The following is a 12,631-nucleotide window of genomic DNA, read 5'->3' as shown; positions in this document are numbered from 1 at the left end:
TAGCTCAGCAGTGAGAGCCCCAGGAGCCGGCTTACCCAGGTACCTACAGTGAAATTCCCTCGTCAGCTGGGGGGCATGAACGTTGGAGGCTGGCTCCCAGGAATTCTCCTCTGGGCCAGATCCCCTCCATTGGACGAGGTATTGCAGCCTCCATCTAGGTTTTCTAGAGTCTAGGATCCAGGTCCACCTTGAACTCCTCTTCACTGGTGGAGGAGGTGTTTGGTTTCTTCCAGGGAACATGTTCCCCTTAAATGGCGTAACTAACGACACATTGGATGGATTCTAAGTCTGCCGGGGAGTTTTAGGCGGAAGGTAACTTGGCCCACTTTTGCAAAAATCTGAAAAGGCCAGATAAATTTCTGCCCCAGTTTGGGAGCGTGTATGTGGGCCTTCTTGGTCAATAACCACACCTTTTCTCTTTCGCCTGTTTGTCTGCCTCCTTTTTAACTCTTTCTGAGTCCTAGCCAATGCTATCAGTCTGTGGGTGACAGTCGGCACAGGAGTATTGATAGGGAGGCCACGAATATCCTAATAGGCGTAGAACTGAGTCTGGGCGGTAGAACTTTGTTTAGCATTATTATAAGTAACTCCCAACTCCTCCTAACAGTCTGGTCAGACGCTCCTCTCTACTGGTGGTCTCTTGGGGAATCCTGAGCCCGGTCACCTTGTGTCCCCCATCCACTGGTTCTAACACCTCCTAACAGTCTGGTCAGACATTCCCCTCTACTGGTAGTCTGTAGGGGGCATCCTGAGCCCGGTCACCTTGTGTGCCCTCACATATCCACTGGTCCCAATGCCTCCTAACAGACTGGTCAGTTGCTCCTCTCTACTAGTTGTCTGCAGGGGCTGTCCTGAGCCTGGTCACCTTGTGTTCCCCACACACATCCACTGGTTCCAACACCCCCTAACAGTCTGGTCAGACGGTCCTTTCTACTGGTGGTCTGTAGGGGGCATCCTGAGCCTGGTCACTTGTGTGCCCCCATCCACTGGTCCCAACACCTCGTAACAGTCTGATCAGACACTCCTCCCTACTGGTGGTCTGTAGGGGGCGTCCTGATCCCGGTCACCTTGTGTGCCCCAACCACTGGTCCCAACACCTCCCAACATTCTGGTCACACGGTCCATTCTACTGGTGGTCTGGAGGGAGCGTCCTGAGCCCTGTCACCTTGTGTGCCCTCACCCATCCACTGGTTGCAACACCTCCTAATAGTGTGGTCTGATGCTCCTCTCTACCGGTGGTCTGTCGGGGGTCCTGAGCCCGGTCACCTTGTGTGTCCCCATCCACTGGTCCCAACACCTTCTAACAGTCTGGTCAGATGCTCCTCTCCACTGGTGGTCTTTCGGGGGATCCTGAGCTCGGTCACCTTGTGTGCCCTCACACATCCACTGGACCCAACTCCACCTAAAAGCCTGGTGAGACGGTCCTCTCTACTGGTGGTCTGTAGGGGGCATCCTGAGCCTGGTCGCCTTGTGTGCTCCCATCCACTGGTCCCAACACCTCCTAATAGTCTGGTCAATTCATGGGGGGACAATTCATCGATACGACCATCCAGCTTCTCACATCCCAATAATGCGCCCCTCTCAGACTCTGGTAACGGGGTCTCTTCTCTTCGTCGTAGAGGCGTCTAGTGGCCAACAAGCTCTACAAGCAGAAGAAGAGATCACTACACACAAGGAGCCTCCAAGAGCCTCTTATAGGACAAGGAAGGACCCACTTTTAGGGCCTCCGGTGAGAAGACCGTCCATCTAATCACCACAACTCTCATCATCTACAGATCTGCTGAGATGGAACTGCAGGACTGGGTCTGCAGCAAAACCACAACCTTTCCTGGGGGCGCAATTTTGTTTTGACAAGGAATACATAGAGGACAGGAAATTAATGTCAGACCACTGGGACCCCCAGCAATCCCAAGACTGGCTGTGTGTGAAGAGCCCCTCGGTGCACATGCCTAACTAACCACCACTCCATTAACTTCTGTGGGAAAGAGCGGGATTACCATGTACACTTATCTCCCTCCTCCGTCCCATACTAATGAATGGAGTGACAGTTGAGCACCACTGGTAAATTCACATGCAGCATTCATGGTGCACCATTTTCATGATCGGGGTAGGTTGTAGTGGTCGGACCCCCAGCGATCCCATTGATGGGAAACATAGCAGCTACCTCAAAACTGAATCTACTATAACTTAATACAAGAAATCTTGCATCAATGTGACCTGATAGTTGCTGGATTAACAGATATTCTGGATTACCAAATGCAGTTAATTTCCTGTATATATCTGCATTAGTTCTCAGTTTTCTGAACTTGGGGAATTCCTCTTCATATTGTAGTTCTGTTCTGGAAACAAGTGCCAGATTATCAGATATTCTGTATTTTCAGCTGCTGGATTAGAGGAGTTTCACTGTAGATCATTTATTTTAAAGGGGATGTGCCAAGTTATCGTTATCCCCATATACAAGACAAAGGATGACTTTGTGATCGTTCGTATTATGATTCCTATTGCCTTGCCGTAAGCAAGCCGGCCGGTGGTCAACCTCCCTGACAAGATGACCCCTCAATACTCACACAGGTGCGGGCGTCCCAAGCATCACCTGAGGGCACTTCACAATCCATCTGCATACCGCTTTCTCAGGAATTTTGGTACCTCAGTGTATATAGACTGGTAATCGTGTGATCTCTGTATGGACTATATACCTAGCAGATAGAGTTAAGGCTGGCAGTACCATTATGTGGTCTCTATGGCGGGACATACAGTCCATACAGTCTGGGTATAAACAGATGATGGAAGAGATCTCTGTACTGACCCTTGACATATCTATACATAGTTATTAGAGCGCCCCCTTGTTACAGTCCTGGATATAAATAGATGATGGCAGAGATCTCTGTACTGACCCCTGATATATCTATACATAGTTATTAGAGCGCCCCCTTGTTACAGTTCTGGGTATAATAGATGATGGGAGAGATCTCTGTACTGACCCCCTGATATATTATACATAGTTATTAGAGTGCCCCCTTGTTACAGTCCTGGGTATAGTAGATGATGGGAGAGATCTCTGTACTGACCCCTGATATATTATACATAGTTATTAGAGCGCCCCCTTGTTACAGTTCTGGGTATAATAGATGATGGGAGAGATCTCTGTACTGACCCCCTGATATATTATACATAGTTATTAGAGTGCCCCCTTGTTACAGTCCTGGGTATAGTAGATGATGGGAGAGATCTCTGTACTGACCCCTGATATATCTATACATAGTTATTAGAGCACCCCCTTGTTACAGTCCTGTGTATAATAGATGATGGAAGAGATCTCTGTACTGATCCCTGATATATTTATACATAGTTATTAGAGCGCCCCCTTGTTATAGTCCTGGGTATAAACAGATGATGGGAGAGATCTCTGTTCTGACCCCTGATATATTATACATAGTTATTAGAGCGCCCTCTTGTTACAGGCCTGGGTATGCTAGATGATGGGAGAGATCTCTGTACTAACCCCTGATATATCTATACATAGTTATTAGAGCGCCCCCTTGTTACAGCCTTGGGCATAATAGATGATGGGAGAGATCTCTGTACTGACCCTGATATATCTATACATAGTTATTAGAGCGCCCCCTTGTTACAGTCCTGGGTATAATAGATGATGGGAGAGATCTCTGTACTGACCCTGATATATCTATACATAGTTATTAGAGCGCCCCCCTTGTTACAGTCCTGGGTATAATAGATGATGGTTTAGATCTCTGTACTGTCCCCTGATATATCTATACACAGTTATTAGAGCGCCCCCTTGTTACAGTCCTGGGTATAATAGATGATGTGGAGACCTCTGTACTGACCCCTGATATATCTGTACATAGTTATTAGAGCGCCCCCCTTGTTACAGTCCTGGGTATAATAGATGATGGGAGAGATCTCTGTACTGATCCCTGATATATTTATACATAGTTATTAGAGCGCCCCCTTGTTATAGTCACAGTCCTGGGTATAAACAGATGATGGGAGAGATCTCTGTATTTTCCTGTGATATATCTATACATAGTTATTAGAGCGCCCCCTTGTTACAGTCCTGGGTATGATAGATGATGGGAGAGATCTCTGTACTGACCCCTGATATATTATACATAGTTATTAGAGCACCCCCTTGTTACAGTCCTGGGCATAATAGATGAAGGGGGAGATCTCTGTACTGACCCCTAATATATCTATACATAGTTATTAGGGCACCCCCTTCTTACAGTCCTGGGTATAATAGATGAAGGGGGAGATCTCCGTACTGACCCCTGATATATCTATACATAGTTATTAGAGCGCCCCCTTGTTATAGTCCTGGGTATAAACAGATGATGGGAGAGATCTCTGTACTGACCCCTGATATATTATACATAGTTATTAGAGCGCCCTCTTGTTACAGGCCTGGGTATAATAGATGATGGGAGAGATCTCTGTACTAACCCCTGATATATCTATACATAGTTATTAGAGCGCCCCCTTGTTACAGTCCTGGGTATAATAGATGATGGGAGAGATCTCTGTACTGACCCTGATATATCTATACATAGTTATTAGAGCGCCCCCCTTGTTACAGTCCTGGGTATAATAGATGACGGGAGAGATCTCTGTACTGACCCTGATATATCTATTCATAGTTATTAGAGCACCCCCTTGTTATAGTCCTGGGTATAATAGATGATGGTTTAGATCTCTGTACTGACCCCTGATATATCTATACATAGTTATTAGAGCGCCCCCTTGTTACAGTCCTGGGTATAATAGATGATGTGGAGGCCTCTGTACTAACCCCTGATATATCTGTACATAGTTATTAGAGCGCCCCCCTTGTTACAGTCCTGGGTATAACAGATGATGGGAGAGATCTCTGTACTGATCCCTGATATATTTATACATAGTTATTAGAGCGCCCCCTTGTTATAGTCACAGTCCTGGGTATAAACAGATGATGGGAGAGATCTCTGTACTGACCCTGATATATCTATACATAGTTATTAGAGCACCCCCTTGTTACAGTCCTGGGTATAATAGATGATGGCAGAGATCTCTGTACTTACCCCTAATATATCTATGCATAGTTATTAGAGCGCTCCCTTGTTACAGTCCTGGGTATAATAGATGATGGGAGAGATCTCTGTACTTACCCCTGATATATCTATACATAGTTCTTAGAGCACCCCCTTGTTACAGTCCTGGGTATAACAGATGATGGGAGAGATCTCTGTATTGAGCCCTAATATATCTATACATAGTTATTAGAGCGGCCCCTTGTTACAGTCCTGCGTATAATAGATGAAGGGGGAGATCTCTGTACTTACCCCTGATATATCTATACATAGTTCTTAGAGCACCCCCTTGTTACAGTCCTGGGTATAACAGATGATGGGAGAGATCTCTGTATTGAGCCCTAATATATCTATACATAGTTATTAGAGCGGCCCCTTGTTACAGTCCTGGGTATTAATAGATGATGGGAGAGATCTCTGTACTGACCCCTGATATATCTATACATAGGTATTAGAGCGCCCTCTTGTTACAGTCCTGGGTATAATAGATGAAGGGGGAGATCTCTGTACTGACCCCTGATATATCTATACATAGTTATTAGAGCGCCCTCTTGTTACAGTCCTGGGTATAACAGATGATGGGGGAGATCTTTGTACTGTCCCCTTATATATCTTTCTAAACTAAATATTCCCAATTTTGATAACCTCTCTGGGTATTGTAGGCTGCCCATCTCAGTTATTACTTTAGTTACCCACCTTTGAACCCGCTCAAGCTCTGATATGTTCTTCTTGACTACCGGTCCCCCAAACTGTCCACAATATTCCATGTGTGGTCTGACCAGTGACTTGTAAAGAGGAAGGACAATGTCATAGTCATACGCTTATATAGACTCTCTGCTTAATACTTTCTAAGGGTTCTACAGATGATATAGTAGCTGGTAGTACTATTCTACAGACTCCACAACTACAGGTTCAATTACACGCAAAGACAATCTTTTAAATGATTAAAAGATTGACAGTTTTATCGATCATTTTGCATAAAGTGCTAATAGACATTAATGACCATTAGCACTTTATCAGCTTCATTTGCAAATAAAGCCGCCAGCAGCTGTTTGCAAATCCCAGCATGTGGTCTGGACTTTGCACTCAGCTGCATTGTCTTCATATGGGCTGCCACAGGCTGTCAGCTGAATACAATGTAATCAGATGCTCCCATGCAGAACACAGCATGCGCTCCCTGTTATCTACTCTCTGTCTGAAAGATGGATTTTACGCTCACCTAAAAATCATCGTTCAGCCAAAGAGTGAAAGATGAAAGCGTTTACACGCAATTGTTATCTCTCAAAAGCCATTGTTTGAACGAATTTAGAGTGATAACCATTGTGTGTAAATGTGGCTTTACACTATGAGGGGTTTATAGATAATATAATTATAATGGGTGATAGCGCTACTATCTGTACTCTGTGTCTGGCACTATTAGATGGGCTCTATAGATGATTACTACAATAGCTGATACTATAATATGGTGATACATTTATGTAGACACTGACTATTATATATAGGTGATATAATGGCTGATCGTGCTACTACCTGTACTCTGTGTGCGGCAGCATTATATGGGCTCCATAGACGTTCCTATTACAATAGCTGATACTATAATATGGTGATACATTTATGTAGACACTGACTATTATATATAGGTGATATAATGGCTGATAATGGCTGATAATGGCTGATAATGGCTGTGTCCGGCACTATTATATGGGCTCCATAGACGTTCCTATTACAGTAGCTGATACTATTATGTGGTCTCTATGGTGATACATTTATGTAGACACTGACTATTATATATAGGTGATATAATGGCTGATCGCACTACTACCTGTACTCTGTGTCCGGCACTATTAGATGGGCTCCATAGACGTTCCTATTATAATAGCTGATACTATTATGTGGCTTCTGTTGCAGGATGTAAGTTGGACAATTGATCCTTGATCACAAACCTCTTTTCTGGACCCGGGAGCCTCAGTATAAGCTAAGAAATAGATCTGCATAAAGAAAAGTACCGAAACAAAGATCCCGAGGAGACGGAGGACAAGCTGCCGCCTGCTCCGCGTGTGGGATTAAGGTGAAGGACTCCTCGGAAACTTCTCAGAAATCCCCGTACGGATCCAGAAGGACGGGTTTATAGAGCAGATCAGCCTGGAGGGGGGAATATAGTCTACAGGTACCAAGCTGCCTGCGGTACTGGTACGGCCCCATGACAACCCTTCCAGTCCAGGGCTCTCACCATTTAGAGGGACACTGGTTCCAAACCCCCATCCATGTCAATGTCCAGAGAATTGCTGCTATTCATGACACCAAGGCCGCGTTCACACGGGCGACAAAAGCTGGTAGGTGAATCCCATGCTTGCCAATGGGTTCCCTTACATGTTTGATGCCATCGCGCCCCCCTCTCTCTTACCACGGTTTGCGATTCTGTATTTTTTTAGCCTGTGTTTCTCTATGGAACCTCCTTGTTTATCGCATGCGCTTGCGATTTTCGTGCAATGCATTTTTACCATTAGAAGGTCCTATTGACTTTCGCGATAAAAAAAAAAAAAAAAAAAAAAAAAAATCGCAATGAAAAATCGCAGGAACAAAGATACGATTTTTCCGGGCAAAACCACTGTCCCCCGTGTGAGCGAGCCGCGGGCCGGACTCTCTCTCACCGGATTTTGATTGTGGTATTTTGCCATGATTTTACCACCGTTTTTGGACACAGCGGTTTTTAACGCATCCGATCATTGTGATGGCTGATGAGGTGCGTTAAGAAGCGCGAAACAAAGTGGCAAAATAGAGTTGTTGTAACCTCTGCCCTCTGGGGTCACTATGGGGGACACTATTACTTCTGGGGCCCCCACCGGTACCATTAATACTACTGGGATCACTAATAGAGTCGCTAGTAATAATGGGGCCTTTAAGGGGGTGACTATTACTATTGGGGCCACTGCTGAGAGTCACTATTATTATTGGGGCCACTATTTGGGGTCACTATCACTAGTGGAGCCACCATGGGGGCCACAAGTACTACTGGAATGACTATGTGGGGCACTATTGTTACTGGGACCACTAAAAGTGGCACTATTGTTACTGGAACCAGTGTAACAGTCCTATTACTACAAGGGTGACTAATGGGTTCAGTGTTACCAGTGGGGCCATTAAGGGGGTCACTTACTATTTGGGTCACTACTGGGGCCACTATTGCTCCATCACCTCAAACAAGTTGCAATGTTTCCAATATGTGTTGGGTATATTGTGCCATGGCGCGTTCAATGCCTGTACAATTGCCATCTTGGGAAGCATAAAGGCCTAAGACCACTGGCTGGAATGCAGGGCAGGAAGGGTTGTCATAGGGATACAGCGGGATCATATTCTGCAATGTTGTAAGTAAATTTGGCCCTCACTATCCCCCCTAAACAGCTAATTTGATGACGAAATACTTGAACTTCCGTCACGTTTTTCAGTGTGGGAAGAAATCAGATAATTCTGAGTTAATCTAAAGGTGAAGAGAAGAAAGTAAAAAACCTCCACAGATGAGAGTCGTACAGGAACCGGAGACCGTGAGCAACAGCGCCACCCCAAGGAGGAACGGCGGGACCAAGGGCAAATCCACCCCTAAATAGGAGAAAACAGGTGGAGAACAGCAGATCTGTGGCTGATGATGAGACCGCTGGAATGTCACTGCGGTCACGGAACGGACAGAGGCCAGGAAATCCCGTATCCCACCCAGCTAGATGAATCATCCCACATATCTGCCGCACGGGACATTACAGGGCTGCTCATACTGAAGAGGAGAGAGAGAGGGAGAGAGAGGGAGGGAGAGAGAGAGGGAAGGAGAGAGAGAGAGGGAGGGAGAGAGGGAGGGGGAGAGAGAGGGAGGGGGAGAGAGAGGGAGAGGGGAGAGAGAGGGAGAGGGGGGGAGAGAGAGAGGGAGGGGGAGAGAGAGGGAGGGGGAGAGAGAGGGAGAGGGGGGGAGAGAGAGAGGGAGGGGGGAGAGAGGGAGGGGGAGAGAGAGGGAGGGGGAGAGAGAGGGAGAGGGGGGGAGAGAGAGAGAGGGAGAGGGGGGGAGAGAGAGAGAGGGAGAGGGGGAGGGAGAGGGGGGGAGAGGGGGAGGGAGAGGGGGGGAGAGGGGGAGAGAGAGAGAGGGAGGGAGAGAGGGAGAGAGGGAGAGAGAGATAGAGAGAGGGAGGGAGAGAGGGAGAGAGAGAGAGGGAGGGAGAGAGGGAGAGAGGGGGGGGGGGAGAGGGAGGGGGAGGGAGAAAGAGAGGGGGGAAGAGACACAGAGAGAGGGGGATAGGGAGGGAGAGAGAGGGAGGTAGAGAGACAGAGAGGGAGGGAGAGAGACAGAGAAGGGAGGGGGAGAGACAGAGAGGGAGAGAGAGAGGGGGGAGAGAGAGAGGGGGGAGGGAGGGAGAGAGAGAGGGAGGGAGAGAGGGGGGGAGGGTGAGAGAGAGGGAGAGAGAGGGAGGGAGAGAGAGGGAGAGAGAGAGGGGGGGAGAGAGAGAGAGAGAGGGGGGAGAGAGAGAGAGGGGAGCTAGAGAGAGAGGGAGAGGGAGATAGAGAGAGAGAGAGAGAGGGAGAGAGAGAGAGGGAGAGAGGGGGAGAGAGATGTACACTGCAGTGTAAAGTATAGGGGAGAGATAACAAACAGCTGGTTTTATGACAACACTTTTAAATTTAATTTCTAGATTTATTATTGATTTGCGTATCACAAGAACAGATGTCACGCCATAAGTGACCAATGCCCAGCGCTCCGGGGAATATGATCATAACTATAGAAGGGATAGGAGTAGGGAACATTCACTTTTCTCACAGGGGCGTAACTATAGAGGATGCAGGGGATGCGGTTGCACCCGGGCCCAGGAGCCTTAGGGGGCCCATAAGGCCTCTCTTCTCCATATAGGGAGCCAAGTACTATGAATAAAGCATTATAGTTGGGGGCCCTGTTACAAGTTTTGCATCGGAGCCCGGGAGCTTCAAGTTACGCCTCTGCACAGGGGGTCTCAGATGAGAAGACCCCACACCCTCCCTTTCCCACTTTAAGGGGCAAATAAACAGAGGCGCATAAACTTACTGTGTATTAAAACATAAGTCATGTTGAACTTTGCTGCGTCCGCCCATCAATCCCTGCGGAGGCTCAGATCCCCAGTAATGACATGTAATATATACGTGCCGCACGCCGCGATCCTAAACATGGCGACAACATATCATTAGAGATAATGATACAGGACAGATGGGAGGAGCGGGACCTCCAACCCTAAAGGAACCCGGCACTTAAAGCCTCCTCTCTGTGGCTTCTGCCGTGCAGTCTAGTGCTCCCTGTTACCATCCATTTCAGGCTGCAGAGAAGCTGCCTGTAAGCATGTATATATGATCTATTGCTCAATGTTAGCAGCCATGCACAGTGGGATAGGGATCTAGGGTATGACAGACAACTATAATCTATTGCTCCCTGTTATCACCCATTTGATACTTACTGTTATTAAATGGGATAAGTGACAGAAAATGCGCAAAACCTCTCAGCGCCCCCTAATCATCGCTTACGTCACATATCTGCAGCGCTGAGACCCTCCGAAGACATTAACCTCGATATACACGGATATCAGCCACAAACTATAAGACAGACCCAAGATAGGGAAAAAATCAATCGCACCCATCGGACTGCCGGAGCTCAGGAGAGACACCTGCTGGTGGCAGATAGGGAGTGCAAGTGAGTTTGATTAGAACTTAGTATGACAACGGGGTCTGGTGGGGGGATGTCACCAGGTGTAGAGTTGACAACGGGGTCTGGTGGGGGGATGTCACCAGGTGTAGAGTTGACAACGGGGTCTGGTGGGGGGATGTCACCAGGTGTAGAGCTGACAATGGGGTCTGGTGGGGGGATGTCACCAGGTGTAGAGCTGACAACGGGGTCTGATGGGCGGATGTCACCAGGTGTGGAGCTGACAACGGGGTCTGATGGGCGGATGTCACCAGGTGTAGAGCTGACAACGGGGTCTGGTGGGGGGATGTCACCAGGTGTAGAGCTGACAACGGGGTCTGGTGGGGGGATGTCACCAGGTGTAGAGCTGACAATGGGGTCTGGTGGTGGGATGTCACCAGGTGTAGAGCCAACAACGGGGTCTGTTGGTGGGATGTCACCAGGTGTAGAGCTAACAATGGGTCTGGTGGTGGAGTGTCACCAGGTGTAGAGCTGACAACAGGGTATGGTGGTGGGATGTGATCAGGTATAGAGCTGACAACGGGGTCTGGTGGGGGATGTCACCAGGTGTAGAGCTGACAACAGGGTATGGTGGTGGGATGTGATCAGGTATAGAGCTGACAACGGGGTCTGGCGGTGGGGGGATGTGACCAGGTGTAGAGCTGACAATGAAGTCTGGTGGGGGTATGTCACCAGGTGTAGAGCTGACAACGGGGTCTGATGGGCGGATGTCACCAGGTGTAGAGCTGACAACGGGGTCTGATGGGCGGATGTCACCAGGTGTAGAGCTGACAACGGGGTCTGGTGGGGGGATGTCACCAGGTGTAGAGCTGACAATGGGGTCTGGTGGTGGGATATCACCAGGTATAGAGCTGACAATGGGATCTGGCGCTGGGATGTCACCAGGTGTAAAGCTGACAACAGGGTCTGGTGGTGGGATATCACCAGGTGTAGAGCTGACAACGGGATCTGGCATTGGGATGTCACCAGGTGTAGAGCTGACAACGGGATCTGGTGGTGGGATGTCATCAGGTGTAGAGCTGACAACAGGATCTGGAATTGGGATGTCACCAGGTGTAGAGCTGACAACTGGGTCTGGTGGTGGGATGTCATCAGGTATAGAGCTGACAACGGGGTCTGGCGGTGGGGGGATGTGACCAGGTGTAGAGCTGACAATGAAGTCTGGTGGGCGGATGTCACCAGGTGTAGAGCTGACAACGGGGTCTGGTGGGGGTATGTCACCAGGTGTAGAGCTGACAACGGGGTCTGGTGGGGGGATGTCACCAGGTGTAGAGCTGACAACGGGGTCTGATGGGCGGATGTCACCAGGTGTAGAGCTGACAACGGAGTCTGGTGGGGGGATGTCACCAGGTGTAGAGCTGACAATGGGGTCTGGTGGTGGGATATCACCAGGTGTAGAGCTGACAACGGGATCTGGTGGTGGGATGTCACCAGGTGTAGAGCTGACAACGGGGTCTGGTGGTGGGATGTGATCAGGTATAGAGCTGACAACGGGGTCTGGCGGTGGGGGGATGTGACCAGGTGTAGAGCTGACAATGAAGTCTGGTGGGGGGATGTCACCAGGTGTAGAGCTGACAACGGGGTCTGGTGGGGGTATGTCACCAGGTGTAGAGCTGACAACGGGGTCTGGTGGGGGGATGTCACCAGGTGTAGAGCTGACAATGGGGTCTGACACCGGGGGGATAGAGAGTCCGCCAACGTGCTGAGATAGGGAACAGTGCCAGGCATCACCCATTTGACACACACATAGGACATCAGACGTGTGAGGGACGCACCTGCCCAGGGATAGGGAAAAAACCTGCAAGTGCATGCACCTGTGCAGTCACCATACCACACACTA

The 12,631-nt window shown here is 48.6% G+C and overlaps 1 protein-coding gene across 1 annotated transcript in view; it reads right to left on the bottom strand.

Annotated features, from left to right (window-relative positions):
* Window positions 1–12,631, bottom strand: part of SLCO2B1 (solute carrier organic anion transporter family member 2B1) — a 149,690-nt gene that overhangs the window by 135,059 nt on the left and 2,000 nt on the right. The window lies entirely within an intron of this gene.

This window comes from Eleutherodactylus coqui, chromosome 1, assembly GCF_035609145.1.
Source record: "Eleutherodactylus coqui strain aEleCoq1 chromosome 1, aEleCoq1.hap1, whole genome shotgun sequence".
Lineage (NCBI taxonomy): Eukaryota > Metazoa > Chordata > Amphibia > Anura > Eleutherodactylidae > Eleutherodactylus > Eleutherodactylus coqui.
Note: the sequence above shows the minus strand (reverse complement) of the source record. Positions and strands in the feature narration are given on the sequence as shown.